At 40.1% G+C, this 16,885-nt stretch overlaps 1 protein-coding gene across 4 annotated transcripts in view; it reads left to right on the top strand.

The window, feature by feature from the left end:
• The window catches only part of slc38a10 (solute carrier family 38 member 10), a 44,110-nt gene that overhangs the window by 5,368 nt on the left and 21,857 nt on the right, over positions 1-16,885 (top strand). The gene's annotated exons all lie outside the window — the stretch shown is intronic.

The following is a 16,885-nucleotide window of genomic DNA, read 5'->3' as shown; positions in this document are numbered from 1 at the left end:
ATCAAATGTTTGGGGTCAGCAAGGTTTTTAATTAATACTTTTATTCAGCAAGAATGCATTAAATGGGTCAAAAATGACTGTAATAATCAAATTATTTAAAGTGCTTTTTATAAACGTTCTATTCATTAGATTATACAGAAAAAATTACTATTTACACATTATTAAGGAGCCGACTTGAGAACCAAATCAGCATATTAGAATTATTTTTAAAGGATCTCGTGAGGCTGAAGTGAATGGCTGCTGAAAATTCAGCTTTGCATCACAGGAATAAATTACATTTCAAATTAAAGCTGCAAGCAGCGATGAACGGGCCCTCGCACCCGGGCTCACCGGCAGTGAGTGGCTTTAGTTAATAGGTGAACGGTGAGAAATATGCGTTTAAACTCATAAATATAAGTAGAATATATCAATGTTTATTCCATTTATGTGCCAATCTTCCTTTTGCCAGCAGGTGGCGCTATCATTATAGTGGAATATTGGCCTTCAGATGTGTTCAGGGCAGGACTTTTGTCGAACATGTGAGGTTTGGGGAGGATTGGACATTTAATGCCTGAGTTAAAATAACATCCTATTTCATGGCGAAACATCGAAATTTGTCAGGCCGCCATGGACACGCCCTTTAACGAAACCTCAAGATCTTCGCAATTTAAGATCGCAAAAGGCTTTAGATTACACTGACCAAGTTTGGTGTTGATCTGAATAAATCTCTAGGAGGAGTTCATCAAAGTCCAACCCCTGAAAATGGCCAAAACAACACTAATTTTGCAGAGAAAATTCGAAATAACTGACTTCCTGTTGGGATTCGGATTTCGTACCAAGAGACTTTTTCGTAGATATTGGTGTGTTACATGTGTGTACCGATTTTTGTACATGTACGTGAAACATAGCTCGAGGCGCACTCCGTTTAAAGTGTATACGCACTCCGTTGAAATTGTATAGGTGGCGCTATCGAGCCAGTTTGCCACACTCGATGGAATATTGGCCTTCAGATCTGTTTAGGCCAGGACCCTTTACACACAAGTGAAGTTTGGGCAAGATTGGACATTTTATGCCTGAGTTATAACATCTTTTATTCCCATGGCGAGACATCGAACTTCATCACGGCGCCATGGACACACCTTTTAACAAAAACTCAAGATCTTCACAACTAAACATCACACAGGTCTTTAGATTAGACTGACCACAAAAAAGACACTGATGTCATAAAATTTCTAGGAGTAGTTTGTCGCAGTGTAAAATATGTAACTTCCTGTTGCCAATAGGTGGCGCTATGACTATAACTGAATATTGGCATGTAGATCTGTTCAGGTCAAGAGTCTTATCCAACATGTGAAGTTTGGGGCAGATTGGACATTGTATGTCTGAGTTACAGCAACTTCCTTTTTCATGGCGAAACATCGAAATTTGTCAGGCCGCCATGGACACGCCCTTTAACGAAACCTCAAGTCCTTCGCAATTTATTATCGCAAAGGGCTTTAGATTACATTGACCAAGTTTGGTGTTGATCTGAATAAATCTCTAGGAGGAGTTCGTTAAAGTACAACCCCTGAAAATGGCAAAAACAACACCAATTTTGAAGGGAAAATGCAAAATAACTGACTTCCTGTTGTGATCCGGATTTCGTACCAAGAGACTTTTTTGTAGGTATTGGAGTGTTACATGTGTGTACCAATTTTTGTACATGTACGTGAAACATAGCTCGAGGCGCACTCCGTTGAAAGTGTATAGGTGGCGCTATAGAGCCATTCTGCCACACCCGGTGGAATATTGGCCTGCAGATCTGTTCAGGCCAGGACTCTTATCACACATGTGAAGTTTGGGGAAGATCGGACATTTTATGCCTGAGTTATAACATCTTTTATTCTCATGGCGAGACATCGAACTTCGTCGCGGCGCCATGAACAAGCCATTTAACGAAAACTCAAGATCTTCACAACTGAACATCGCACAGGCCTTTAGATTAGACTGACCACAAAAAAGACATTGATGTCATAAAATTTCTAGGAGTAGTTCGTCGCAGCGTAAAATATGTCACTTCCTGTTGCCAATAGGTGGCGCTATGAATATAACTGAATATGGGCATGTCAATCTGTTCAGCTTCGGAGTCTCATCAAACATGTGAAGTTTGGGGCAGATTGGTCATTGTATGTCTGAGTTATAGCAACTTCATTTTTCATGGCGAATCATCGAAATTCGCCAGGCCGCCACGGACACGCCCTTCAACGAAAACTCAAGATCTTCGCAATTTAACATCGCAAAGGCCTTTAGATTAGGCATACCAAATTTGGTGATGATTTGAAGAACTCTCTAGGAGGAGTTCGTTAAAATACAACACATGGAAATGACCAAAATTACACAAAATTTGCTCATAATATTAAAAATAACCGACTTCCTGTTGGGTTTAGAATTTCACTCCAAGAGTCTTTTTTGTAGGTATTGGTGTGTTACATATGTGTGCCAATTTTCGTGCATGTACGTGGAACATAGCTGGAAGGCTGTTGATTTTCTTGGTATAGGTGGCGCTGTCGAGCCATTTTGCCACACCCTCTTCTGAATCCTATATCAGACGAAAATTTTCACCAGGTTTGACGCGTGTGCAAAGTTTCATGACTTTTTGAGCATGTTAAAGCCCTCAAAAATGCGATTCATTCGGGAGAAGAAGAAGAAGAATAATAATAATTAAAGCTGCAAGCAGCGATGAACGGGCCCTCGCACCCGGGCTCACCGCCATCGTGTGGCTTTAGTAAAAAGGTGAACTTTGAGAAATATGCATTTAATGTCCTAAATATAAGTGGAATATATCAAAGTATATCCCATATATGTGCCAATCTTACCGTTGCCAGCAGGTGGCGCTATCATTATAATGGAATATTGGCCTTCAGATGTGTTCAGGCAAGGACTCTTATCAAACAAGTGAAGTTTGGGGAAGATTGAACATTTTATGCTTGAGTTACAACAACTTCTCTTGCTGTGGCAAGACATCAAATTTTGTCATGGCGCCATGGAAACGCCCTTTAACAAAAACTCAAGATCTCCAAAAGTTAACATTGCACAGGCCTTTAGATTAGACTGACCACAAAATATATGTTAATCTTAAAAAAATTATAGGAGTAGTTTGTCGCAGCGTAAAACATGTCACTTCCTGTTGCCAATAGGTGGCGCTATGACTATGACTGAAAGTGGGCATGTAGATCTGTTAAGGGCAGAAGTCTTATCTAACATGTGAAGTTTGGGGCAGACTGGACATTGTATGTCTGAGTTACAGCAACTTCCTTTTTCATGGCGAAACATCGAAATTTGTCAGGCCACCATGGACACACCCTTTAACAAAATCTAAAGATCTTCGCAATTTAACATCGCAAAGGGCTTAAGATTACACTGACCAGGTTTGGTGTTGATCTGAATAAATCTCTAGGAGGAGTTCGTTAAAGTACAACCCCTGCAAATGGCAAAAACAACGCCAATTTTGCAGAGAAAATTCTAAAAAACCGACTTCCTGTTGGGATTCGGATTTCGTACCAAGAGACTTTTTTGTAGGTATTGGTGTGTTACATGTGTATACCGATGTTTGTACATGTACGTGAAACATAGCTCGAGGCGCACTCTGTTGAAAATGTATAGGTGGCGCTATCGAGCCATTTTGCCACACCTGATGGAATTTTGGCCTTCAGATGTGTTCAGGCCAGGACTCTTATCACACATGTGAAGTTTGGGGAAGATCGGACATTTTATGCCTGAGTTATAACATCTTTTATTCCCATGGCGAGACATCGAACTTCGTGACGGCGCCATGGACACGCCTTTTAACGAAAACTCAAGATCTTCAAAACTTAACATCGCACAGGCCTTTAGATTAGACTGACCACAAAAAATACATTGATGTCATAAAATTTCTAGGAGTAGTTCATCGCAGTGTAAAATATGTCACTTCCTGTTGCCAATAGGTGGCGCTGTGACTATAACTGAATATGGGCATGTCAATCTGTTCAGGTCAGGAGACTGATCAAACATGTGAAGTTTGGGGCAGATTGGTCATTGTATGTCTGAGTTATAGCAACTTCCTGTTTCATGGCGAATCATCGAAATTCGCCAGGCCGCCACGGACACGCCCATTAACGAAAACTCAAAAGCTTCGCAATTTAACATCGCAAAGGCCTTTAGATTAGGCATACCAAACTTGGTGTTGATCTGAATAAGTCTCTAGGAGGAGTTCGTTAAAATACAACGCATGGAAATGGCAAAAATGACACAAAATTTGCTCATAATATTAAAAATAACCGACTTCCTGTTGGGTTTAGAATTTTGCTCTAAGAGACTTTTTTGTAGGTACTGGAGAGTTACACATGTGTACCGATTTTCATACATGTACGTGAAACATAGCTCGAGGCGCACACCGTTGAACGTGTATAGGTGGCGCTGTCGAGCCATTTTGCCACACCCACTTCTGAAACCCATATCAGATGTAAATTTTCGCCAGTTCTGAGGTGTGTGCAAAGTTTCATGACTTTTTGAGTATGTTTAGGCCCTCAAAAATGCGATTCATTTTGGAGAAGTATAATAATAATAATAATTAAAGCTGCAAGCAGCGATGAACGGGCCCTCGCACCCGGGCTCACCGGCAGTGAGTGGCCTTAGTAAATTGGTGAACGGTGAGAAATATGCATTCAAACTCATAAATATAAGTGGAAAATATCAACATTTATTCCACATGTGCCAATCTTCCTGGTGCCAGCAGGTGGTGCTATCATTATAATGGAATATGGCCCTTCAAATGTGTTCCGGGCAGGACTCCCATCGAACATGTGAAGTTTGGGGAAGATCGAACAAATTATGCCTGAGTTACAACAACTTCTCTTGCTGTGGCGAGACATCAAAATTTGTCATGGCGCCATGGACACGCCCTTTAACAAAAACTCAAGATCTCCACAAGTTAAAATTGCACAGGCCTTTAGATTAGACTGAATACAAAAAATACTTTAATCTCAAAAAAATTCTAGGAGTAGTTTGTCGCAGCCTAAAACATGTCACTTCCTGTTGCCAGCAGGTGGCGCTATGACTATCACTGAAAATGGGCATGTAGATCTGTTAAGGGCAGAAGTCTTATCTAACATGTGAAGTTTGGGGCAGATTGGACATTGTATGTCTGAGTTACAGCAACTTCCTTTTTCATGGCGAAACATCGAAATTTGGCAGGCCACCATGGACACGCCCTTTAACGAAACCTCAAGATCTTCGCAATTTAACATCACAAAGGCCTTTAGATTACACTGACCAAGTTTGGTGTTGATCTGAATAAATCTCTAGGAGGAGTTCGTTAAAGTACAACCCCTGAAAATGGCAAAAACAACGCCAATTTTGCAGAGAAAATTCTAAATAACCGACTTCCTGTTGGGATTCGGATTTCGTACCAAGAGACTTTTTTGTAGGTATTGGTGTGTTACATGTGTGTACCGATTTTTGTACATGAACGTGAAACATAGCTCGAGGCACACTCCGTTGAAAGTGTATAGGTGGCGCTATAGAGCCATTTTGCCATACCCGATGGAATATTGGCCTTCAGATGTGTTCAGGCCAGGACTCTTATCACACATGTGAAGTTTGGGGAAGATCGGACATTTTATGCCTGAGTTATAACATCTTTTATTCCCATGGCGAGACATCGAACTTTGCCATGGCGCCGTGGACACGCCTTTTAACGAAAACTCAAGATCTTCACAACTGAACATCGCACAGGCCTTTAGATTAGACTGACCACAAAAAAGACATTGATGTCAAAAAATTTCTAGGAGTAGTTCATCACAGCGTAAAATATGTCACTTCCTGTTGCCAATAGGTGGCGCTATGACTATAACTGAATATGGGCATGTCAATCTGTTCAGGTTTGGAGTCACATCAAACATGTGAAGTTTGGGGCAGATTGGACATTGTATGTCTGAGTTATAGCTACTTCATTTTTCATGGCGAATCATCAAAATTCGCCAGGCCGCCACGGACACGCCCTTCAACGAAAACTCAAGATCTTCGCAATTTAACATCTCAATGGCCTTTAGATTAGGCATACCAAATTTGGTGTTGATCTGAATTAATCTCTAGGAGGAGTTCGTTAAAATACAATGCATGGAAATGGCAAAAATGACAAAAAATTTGCTCATAATATTAAAAATAACCAACTTCCTGTTGGGTTTAGAATTTTGCTCCAAGAGTCTTTTTTGTAGGTCTTGGTGTCTTACATGTGTTTACCGATTTTCAGACATGTGCGTGAAACGTAGCTCGAGGCGCACACCGCTGAACATGTATAGGTGGCGCTGTCGAGCCATTTTGCCACGCCCACTTCTGAAACCCATATCAGACGTAAATTTTCACCAGTTCGGAGGTGTGTGCAAATTTTCCTGACTTTTTGAGTATGTTTAGGCCTTCAAAAACGCGATTCATTGGGGAGAAGAAAAATAATAATAATAATAATAAACAGAGCAGATACAATAGGGTCCTCACACCTTCGGTGCTCGGGCCCTAATAATAATAATTAAAGCTGCAAGCAGCGATGAACGGGCCCTCGCACCCGGGCTCACCGACAGCGAGTGGCTTTAGTTAATAGGTGAACGGTGAGAAATATGCGTTTAAACTCATAAATATAAGTAGAATATATCAATGTTTATTCCATATATGTGCCAATCTTCCTGTTGCCAGCAGGTGGCGCTATCATTATAATGGAATATTGGCCTTCAGATGTGTTCAGGGCAGGACTTTTATCGAATATGTGAGGTTTGGGGAGGATTGGACATTTTATGCCTGAGTTACAACAACATCCTACTTCATGGCGAAACATCGAAATTTGTCAGGCCGCCATGGACACGCCCTTTAACGAAACCTCAAGATCTTCGCAATTTAAGATCGCAGAAGGCTTTAGATTACACTGACCAAGTTTGGTGTTGATCAGAATAAATATCTAGGAGGAGTTCGTTAAAGTACAACCCCTGAAAATGGCCAAAACAACACTAATTTTGCAGAGAAAATTCGAAATAACTGACTTCCTGTTGGGATTCGGATTTCGTACCAAGAGACTTTTTCGTAGATATTGGTGTGTTACATGTGTGTACCGATTTTTGTACATGTACGTGAAACATAGCTTGAGGCGTACTCCGTTTAAAGTGTATACGCACTCCGTTGAAAGTGTATAGGTGGCGCTATCGAGCCATTTTGCCACACTCGATGGAATATTGGCCTTCAGATCTGTTCAGGCCAGGACCCTTATCACACAAGTGAAGTTTGGGCAAGATCGGACATTTTATGCCTGAGTTATAACATCTTTTATTCCCATGGCGAGACATCGAACTTCATCACGGCGCCATGAACACACCTTTTAACAAAAACTCAAGATCTTCACAACTAAACATCACACAGGTATTTAAATTAGACTGACCACAAAAAAGACATTGATGTCATAAAATTTCTAGGAGTAGTTTGTCGCAGTGTAAAATATGTAACTTCCTGTTGCCAATAGGTGGCGCTATGACTATAACTGAATATTGGCATGTAGATCTGTTCAGGTCAAGAGTCTTATCCAACATGTGAAGTTTGGGGCAGATTGGACATTGTATGTCTGAGTTACAGCAACTTCCTTTTTCATGGCGAAACATCGAAATTTGTCAGGCCGCCATGGACCCGCCCTTTAACAAAACCTCAAGTCCTTCGCAATTTATTATCGCAAAGGGCTTTAGATTACACTGACCAAGTTTGGTGTTGATCTGAATAAATCTCTAGGAGGAGTTCGTTAAAGTACAACCCCTGAAAATGGCAAAAACAACACCAATTTTGAAGGGAAAATTCAAAATAACCGACTTCCTGTTGGGATCCGGATTTCGTACCAAGAGACTTTTTTGTAGGTATTGGAGTGTTACATGTGTATACCAATTTTTGTACATGTACGTGAAACATAGCTCGAGGCGCACTCTGTTGAAAGTGTACAGGTGGCGCTATAGAGCTGTTCTGCCACACCCGGTGGAATATTGGCCTGCAGATCTGTTCAGGCCAGGACTCTTATCACACATGTGAAGTTTGGGGAAGATCGGACATTTTATATCTGAGTTATAACATCTTTTATTCCCATGGCGAGACATCGAACTTCGTCGCGGCGCCATGAACAAGCCTTTTAACGAAAACTCAAGATCTTCACAACTGAACATCGTACAGGCCTTTAGATTAGACTGACCACAAAAAAGACATTGATGTCATAAAATTTCTAGGAGTAGTTCGTCGCAGCGTAAAATATGTCACTTCCTGTTGCCAATAGGTGGCGCTATGACTATAACTGAATATGGGCATGTCAATCTGTTCAGGTTCGGAGTCTCATCAAACATGTGAAGTTTGGGGCAGATTGGTCATTGTATGTGTGAGTTATAGGAACTTCATTTTTCATGGCGAATCATTGAAATTCGCCAGGCCGCCACGGACACGCCCTTCAACGAAAAGTCAGGATCTTCGCAATTTAACATCGCAAAGGCCTTTAGATTAGGCATACCAAATTTGGTGTTGATTTGAAGAACTCTCTAGGAGGAGTTCGTTAAAATACAACACATGGAAATGACAAAAATTACACAAAATATGCTCATAATATTAAAAATAACCGACTTCCTGTTGGGTTTAGAATTTCGCTCCAAGAGTCTTTTTTGTAGGTATTGGTGTGTTACATATGTGTGCCAATTTTCGTGCATGTACGTGAAACATAGCTGGAAGGCTGTTGATTTTCTTGGTATAGGTGGCGCTGTCGAGCCATTTTGCCACACCCTCTTCTGAATCCTATATCAGACGAAAATTTTCACCAGGTTTGACGCGTGTGCAAAGTTTCATGACTTTTTGAGCATGTTAAAGCCCTCAAAAATGCGATTCATTCGGGAGAAGAAGAAGAAGAATAATAATAATAATAATAAAAAACAAAGCAGATACAAGAGGGTCCTCGCACCTCGGTGCTCGGGCCCTAATTAAAGCTGCAAGCAGCGATGAACGGGCCCTCGCACCCGGGCTCACCGCCATCGTGTGGCTTTAGTAAAAAGGTGAACGTTGAGAAATATGCATTTAATGTCCTAAATATAAGTGGAATATATCAAAGTATATCCCATATATGTGCCAATCTTACCGTTGCTAGCAGGTGGCGCTATCATTATAATGGAATATTGGCCTTCAGATGTCTTCAGGCCAGGACTCTTATCAAACATGTGAAGTTTGGGGAAGATTGAACATTTTATGCTTGAGTTACAACAACTTCTCTTGCTGTGGCAAGACATCAAATTTTGATTTTGTCATGGCGCCATGGAAATGCCCTTTAACAAAAACTCAAGATCTCCAAAAGTTAACATTGCACAGGCCTTTAGATTGGACTGACCACAAAATATATGTTAATCTCAAAAAAATTATAGGAGTAGTTTGTCGCAGCGTAAAACATGTCACTTCCTGTTGCCAATAGGTGGCGCTATGACTATAACTGAATGTGGGCATGAAGATCTGTTAAGAGCAGAAGTTTTATCTAACATGTGAAGTTTGGGGCAGATTGGACATTGTATGTCTGAGTTACAGCAACTTCCTTTTTCATGGCGAAACATCGAAATTTGTCAGGCCGCCATGGACACGCCCTTTAACGAAATCTAAAGATCTTCGCAATTTAACATCGCAAAGGGCTTAAGATTACACTGACCAGGTTTGGTGTTGATCTGAATAAATCTCTAGGAGGAGTTCGTTAAAGTACAACCCCTGAAAATGGCAAAAACAACGCCAATTTTGCAGAGAAAATTCTAAATATCCGACTTCCTGTTGGGATTCGGATTTCGTACCATGAGACTTTTTTGTAGGTATTGGTGTGTTACATGTGTATACCGATTTTTGTACATGTACGTGAAACATAGCTCGAGGCGCACTCCGTTGAAAGTGTATAGGTGGCGCTATCGAGCCATTTTGCCACACCTGATGGAATTTTGGCCTTCAGATCTGTTCAGGCCAGGACCCTTATCACACAAGTGCAGTTTGGGGAAGATCGGACATTTTATGCCTGAGTTATAACATCTTTTATTCCCATGGCGAGACATCGAACTTCGTGACGGAGCCATGGACACGCCTTTTAACGAAAACTCAAGATCTTCACAACTTAACATCGCACAGGCCTTTAGATTAGACTGACCACAAAAAATACATTGATGTCATAACATTTCTAGGAGTAGTTCATCGCAGCATAAAATATGTCACTTCCTGTTGCCAATAGGTGGCGCTATGACTATAACTGAATATGGGCATGTCAATCTGTTCAGGTCAGGAGTCTCATCAAACATGTGAAGTTTGGGGCAGATTGGTCATTGTATGTCTGAGTTATAGCAACTTCCTGTTTCATGGCGAATCATCAAAATTCGCCAGGCCGCCACGGACACGCCCATTAACGAAAACTCAAAAGCTTCGCAATTTAACATCGCAAAGGCCTTCAGATTAGGCATACCAAATTTGGTGTTGATTTGAAGAATTCTCTAGGAGGAGTTCGTTAAAATACAACGCATGGAAATTGCAAAAATGACACAAAATTTGCTCATAATATTAAAAATAACCGACTTCCTGTTGGGTTTAGAATTTTCCTCCAAGAGTCTTTTTTGTAGGTATTGATGTGTTACATGTGTGTACCGATTTTCATACATGTACGTGAAATGTAACTCGAGGTGCACACCGCTGAACATGCATAGGTGGCGCTGTCGAGCCATTTTACCACGCCCACTTCTGAAACCCATATCAAATGTAAATTTTCGCCAGTTCGGAGGCGTGTGCAAAATTTGGTGACTTTTTGAGCATGTTTAGGCCCTCAAAAATGCGATTCATTTTGGAGAAGCGGAATAATAATAATAAATATAGCTGCAAGCAGCGATGTCGGGCTCAAGCCATCAGTGCAACGCCACCCCGGTGGCATCAGGATAACTGTGCCCAGCGGGCATAAGCATTTACAGTAACCCTCTGACAATCAAGTTTTAAGGGATGCGGCAGTTAAAGGGTTAATCCGACCAATCTAGACTTTGAAATCACATACACAGAACAATATATATAACTTTAGTAACACTTTATTTTTAATATTTATAAAAAATGTATAAGGTGTGCATTGTAGCTGACACCTATATGAACACATTACAATTGTTTTATGACTGCAAGTCTTTCTTCTCAAATGCTATTGAGCTTCAAATTTGCATTTGAGCCCATGTGAAAAAGTAGCATAATTTACATATGACCAGAGATGTATAGTAACGAAGTAGAACTACTTCACTACTGTACTTAAGTACTAAAAGGCGGTATCTGTACTTTACTAGAGTATTATTTTTTTCTCCTACTTCCACTTTTACTTCGGTACATATTTTCGCTGAGTTTAATACTTTTACTCCGATATTTTTTTTATGTGCTGCATCGTTACTCGTTACAATTATAATAATGTTACGAATCATTCCATTACAAACCACTGCCAGAACTGTAGATGGCAGGTTTGATGAAGCTGCCACATCATTGAGCGAATCAAGCGATACTGCGCGTGCTGACTGAACTGCTGTGAAGAGAGAGATGAACACCGAGCCGAGCCAGATAATGACTCGTTCACGAGTCAAGAGCCGGTTGCATCGGTTCTCGGATGACCAGTAACGTTAGTTCTTTCTGACAGTTCCGATTCAATAAACCAGTTGAAGAAAACAGTTCACTGATTCTTTTGCGCTCGATGCAATGGCGTCATTGGCGTTGACTGCACATGGGCTCATAACATTAACACAGAATCAGTTCAGAATCAATCACCAAAAGAATCAGTTCAGTTCAGACGCTCTGTGTGTCGGTTTGCTTCACGCTAAATTACACATGCGCAGTATCATCAGCTCCTCGGTTCACGAATCGGACGCGTCTGACAGAAACGGTTCTTGACTCGTGAACGAGTCATTATCTGGCTCGGCTCGGTGTTCATCTTCAGTTCTCTCTTCACAGCAGTTCAGTCAGTGTACTGTTTGAGTCAATGAATTACTCCGGGATATTGGTTTGTTTTAACTCAGAGGGAGTGTCAGACACATTAAACAAGTTAAGCTTAATTAATCTGTGGATTAATGCGTATTGGAGACGCGAACTGTTTAAAACGATTCAGTTCGATTTGGTGAACTGTTTCAAAAAGATCCGGTTACATCGAATGATTCGTTCGCGAACCAGATATCACAAACTGCTTTGTTTTTAACTCTTACAACAGACATGGAAGAGAAGACAATGCTGAATAAAGTCGTAGTTTTTGCTATTTTTGGACCAAAATGTATTTTGGATGCTTCAAAAAATTCTAAATGACCCTCTGATGTCTTATGGGTTTGAAACAACATGAGGGTAAGTTATCAATGACATCATTTTGCAAATTGGGCTAACTGACCCTACTAACCGTTTTTTATTTACAAGAAGTTAGTCAAAGGAATTGTTATTGTCCTTTAGGTTAATCATTTGAAATAATAAAAACAATATGTTCAAACTTTTGACTATTTTCTTTAATAGCTACATAACACAATACTTCTACTTTTACTTTCAGTACTTGAGTAGTACATTTTAAAATAGACTACTTGCAATACTTAAGTACAAAAAATGTTGAATACTTTAGTACTTCTACTTAAGTGTGGTGCTTAAAGAGCACTTCTACTTCTACTCAAGTCACTTTTTTGATAGAGCACTTGTACTTTTACTCAAGTATGGGTCTCTAGTACTTTATACATCTCTGCATATGACTTACAGTTTGTTGTAATAAATATCAAACATTCAATTTAATTGTGCATTATAGCTGTCACCTAGATGAACAATTACAGTTGTTTTTATGACTGTAAGTCATTCTCTTCAAATGCTACTGACGTTAGAAAAGTGTATAACAATATCACATGTAACTTTAGAGACCGGCCCTAAATTTGAGACTCTAGAAAGTCCAATGTCAAGACAACTTTATGCCTGTTTTATTTTCTTTAGTTTTCTTTTCTCTGTTCCGGATTGCTGATGTCCTATACCCAGGCATGGATGTCCATCCATCAATTACGAACATTCAGCCGCAAACATGAGGTGTGAGCGGTCGCGAGCGCGGATGGGAGAATGGCGCATGGTTTTTTTTTTTTTTTTTTTTGAGCAACTGGGATGGTGCCCCCTCTTGGAGTTGGTGCCCTACGAAGACTGCATACTATGCATATAGGGAGCGGCGGTACTATCTGGAAGATATATTCTTCAAACGATCTTACAAGAGGAGGTGATGCTAATCCTTCAAGAATCGCATAAAAGCTATTCAAGTGTACAGTTTCCTTTTATTGCATCTTGAAATAAATATTTCTGAATTCTGAATCAAACTGGGTTGTGTTTATTTATTTATTTTATAAGACAACTGAGACTTTAATCTCCTTTGTAATATATGTGCTTTTAAACCAAGAACAATTTATTTATAGATGTATTACTGCTTAATAATGACTATTATTAAGGGAAAAGGCTTTATAATCATGAACTATTTACTAAAGCTTAGCTAATGAGTGCAATTATTATAAAGTGTTACCATTGCATATACTAATGTTAACAAATTAGACATTATTTTACAGTGTTACCAAATCCTTAAATAATGTATTAGTGTTTTGTAATGATTTTAATGACCTATAAGCATTTGTGAAATAGTTTTGCTTGCATTGCAGCTTTATCTGTCAGTTGAAGAGTTTTACTGTTACATCCATGAGATTAATAAATGTCACGTCACATGTTGTCATAGGTCAGTATCAAATGAGTTTGAAATTATTATTTGCAGCACAAATTAGGGTTCTTAGGATGTTTTTAAATCCCTAAAACTGTCAGAAAAGGATAAGGCCTAAGAGATTTCTTAACCTGTAATGAAAGGAAAAAAACACCACCATTAGCAACAACAAAAACAATAACAATTTAAAATACAGATATTTTTCCTGATTATTAAAGGGATGATTAGGTCTCTCTCTCTCTCTCTCTGCCAGACAGCCCCTCCCTACAGTCCACACACACTGTCACAGTCACCAACCCCCTCACACTCCCCCTCCCTCTCCCCCTCCCTTCCCTCACACAGACAGGGTGGACAGAGTGAGATCATGTCAGTTGAGAAGTCTGACAGTTTTTTAATTTTCTTTTATCCATACAGTGTTGTAAAGTCGTGAAACTATGCATATTTCCTCAGAATGATTTGATCTTTGAATAAAAAAATGCTTTGAAGTGTTTGGAAGCTGCAATTTAAACATACAAGACAATTAATGTTTCCCTTTTTACTGTCATTTCAAAAATTCACCACGACAAAACCGTTCAAGCTAACCAAAATCCGTTCGCAATTTAAGTTCCTCAATGGTTTTTCTTCATGTAGACAAAGTTTGGTGTGTATAGTGTACTTCCCCTGTGAGGAGTATGCATTAATTCACAACTGTAAAATCTCAAAAATACACATTCAAATCAAAATAGCCGACTTCCTGTTGATCGTAGCTTATGACTGTGAATTAGAAAGTTGTCCGTCTTGATTAGAACAATTTATGTACCAAGTTTTGTGTCTGTAGCTAAAACTAACCCCCCCACTTTTGACAAAAGGTGGCGCTATAGCGTGCCTCCTTCACGCCCTTTTAAAAGCTATTGCCATTGTCTAGCTATCACTAATACTGATATGTGTTTTGAGATTCATGTAAATCTGAGGTTGTTGTCTGCCTCAAACTCATCATAACAGAACATTCAAGTTTGACACGTTGCCATGGCAACACCATATTAGATATCAATATCCCCACAACAGATTTACATCGGCCATGTTTTGTCATTATTCTGATGAAGTTTTAAGGAAATTGAGTAAAAATAAGATGCTGAATTCAAAACATTTTGAAAATGACTCACTTCCTGCTGCCAGTTGGTGGCGCTATAACATTGACTCTTAATAGTCACATATATACGATCTGTATCATACAACGAACAAACCAATGAAGTTTGATCAAATTCAGGAAATGTATTTGGACGTTATTAGACATTTCCTGTTTCTCATTTCTCGCCATAATTTCAACGCCTCACCACGGGCAAACCGTTCGAGATATCAAAAATCCCCTCGCAATTTTTCATCCCCAATGTCTTGAGATCATGTTCACCGAGTTTCGTGACGAACGGGTTGAAAACCTCAGAGGAGTATTTCAAATTCCAGAGCATGCTTTTTTTAAACAGCCCTGAATAGCTGACTTCCTGTTGGGCGGAGCCTAAGACATAAAGTGTGAAAGTTGTTCGGCTCAATGAGATCTATAAGTGTACCGAGTTTCATATAAATACATGCAAGTGTGTGTGAGCTATGGTTCAAGATTTCTGAAGGTGTTCCAGGGGGCGCTGTAGAGTCCCTGTGCCACGCCCGGGTCCCAGCCTCTGCAGCATCCTGATGGCCGCAGATTCCAATGTGTGTGCCAATTTTCAAGAGTTTTTGAGCATGTTAAGGCCCCTAAAAACCCCCGGAAGGTTTAATAAAAAATAAAAAAAATAATAATAAGAAGAATAATCCTTAGAAGAACAATAGGGCTCTTCGCCCCTTCGGGCTTGAGCCCTAATTAAAGCTGCAAGCAGCGATGAACGGGCCCTCGCACCCGGGCTCACCGGCAGTGAGTGGCCTTAGTAAATTGGTGAACGGTGAGAAATATGCATTCAAACTCATAAATATAAGTGGAAAATATCAACATTTATTCCACATGTGCCAATCTTCCTGGTGCCAGCAGGTGGTGCTATCATTATAATGGAATATGGCCCTTCAAATGTGTTCCGGGCAGGACTCCCATCGAACATGTGAAGTTTGGGGAAGATCGAACAAATTATGCCTGAGTTACAACAACTTCTCTTGCTGTGGCGAGACATCAAAATTTGTCATGGCGCCATGGACACGCCCTTTAACAAAAACTCAAGATCTCCACAAGTTAAAATTGCACAGGCCTTTAGATTAGACTGAATACAAAAAATACTTTAATCTCAAAAAAATTCTAGGAGTAGTTTGTCGCAGCCTAAAACATGTCACTTCCTGTTGCCAGCAGGTGGCGCTATGACTATCACTGAAAATGGGCATGTAGATCTGTTAAGGGCAGAAGTCTTATCTAACATGTGAAGTTTGGGGCAGATTGGACATTGTATGTCTGAGTTACAGCAACTTCCTTTTTCATGGCGAAACATCGAAATTTGGCAGGCCACCATGGACACGCCCTTTAACGAAACCTCAAGATCTTCGCAATTTAACATCACAAAGGCCTTTAGATTACACTGACCAAGTTTGGTGTTGATCTGAATAAATCTCTAGGAGGAGTTCGTTAAAGTACAACCCCTGAAAATGGCAAAAACAACGCCAATTTTGCAGAGAAAATTCTAAATAACCGACTTCCTGTTGGGATTCGGATTTCGTACCAAGATACTTTTTTGTAGGTATTGGTGTGTTACATGTGTGTACCGATTTTTGTACATGTACGTGAAACATAGCTCGAGGCACACTCCGTTGAAAGTGTATAGGTGGCGCTATAGAGCCATTTTGCCATACCCGATGGAATATTGGCCTTCAGATGTGTTCAGGCCAGGACTCTTATCACACATGTGAAGTTTGGGGAAGATCGGACATTTTATGCCTGAGTTATAACATCTTTTATTCCCATGGCGAGACATCGAACTTTGCCATGGCGCCGTGGACACGCCTTTTAACGAAAACTCAAGATCTTCACAACTGAACATCGCACAGGCCTTTAGATTAGACTGACCACAAAAAAGACATTGATGTCAAAAAATTTCTAGGAGTAGTTCATCACAGCGTAAAATATGTCACTTCCTGTTGCCAATAGGTGGCGCTATGACTATAACTGAATATGGGCATGTCAATCTGTTCAGGTTTGGA

The sequence above is a fragment of the Carassius gibelio genome, chromosome B12, assembly GCF_023724105.1.
Source record: "Carassius gibelio isolate Cgi1373 ecotype wild population from Czech Republic chromosome B12, carGib1.2-hapl.c, whole genome shotgun sequence".
NCBI lineage: Eukaryota > Metazoa > Chordata > Actinopteri > Cypriniformes > Cyprinidae > Carassius > Carassius gibelio.
Note: the sequence above shows the minus strand (reverse complement) of the source record. Positions and strands in the feature narration are given on the sequence as shown.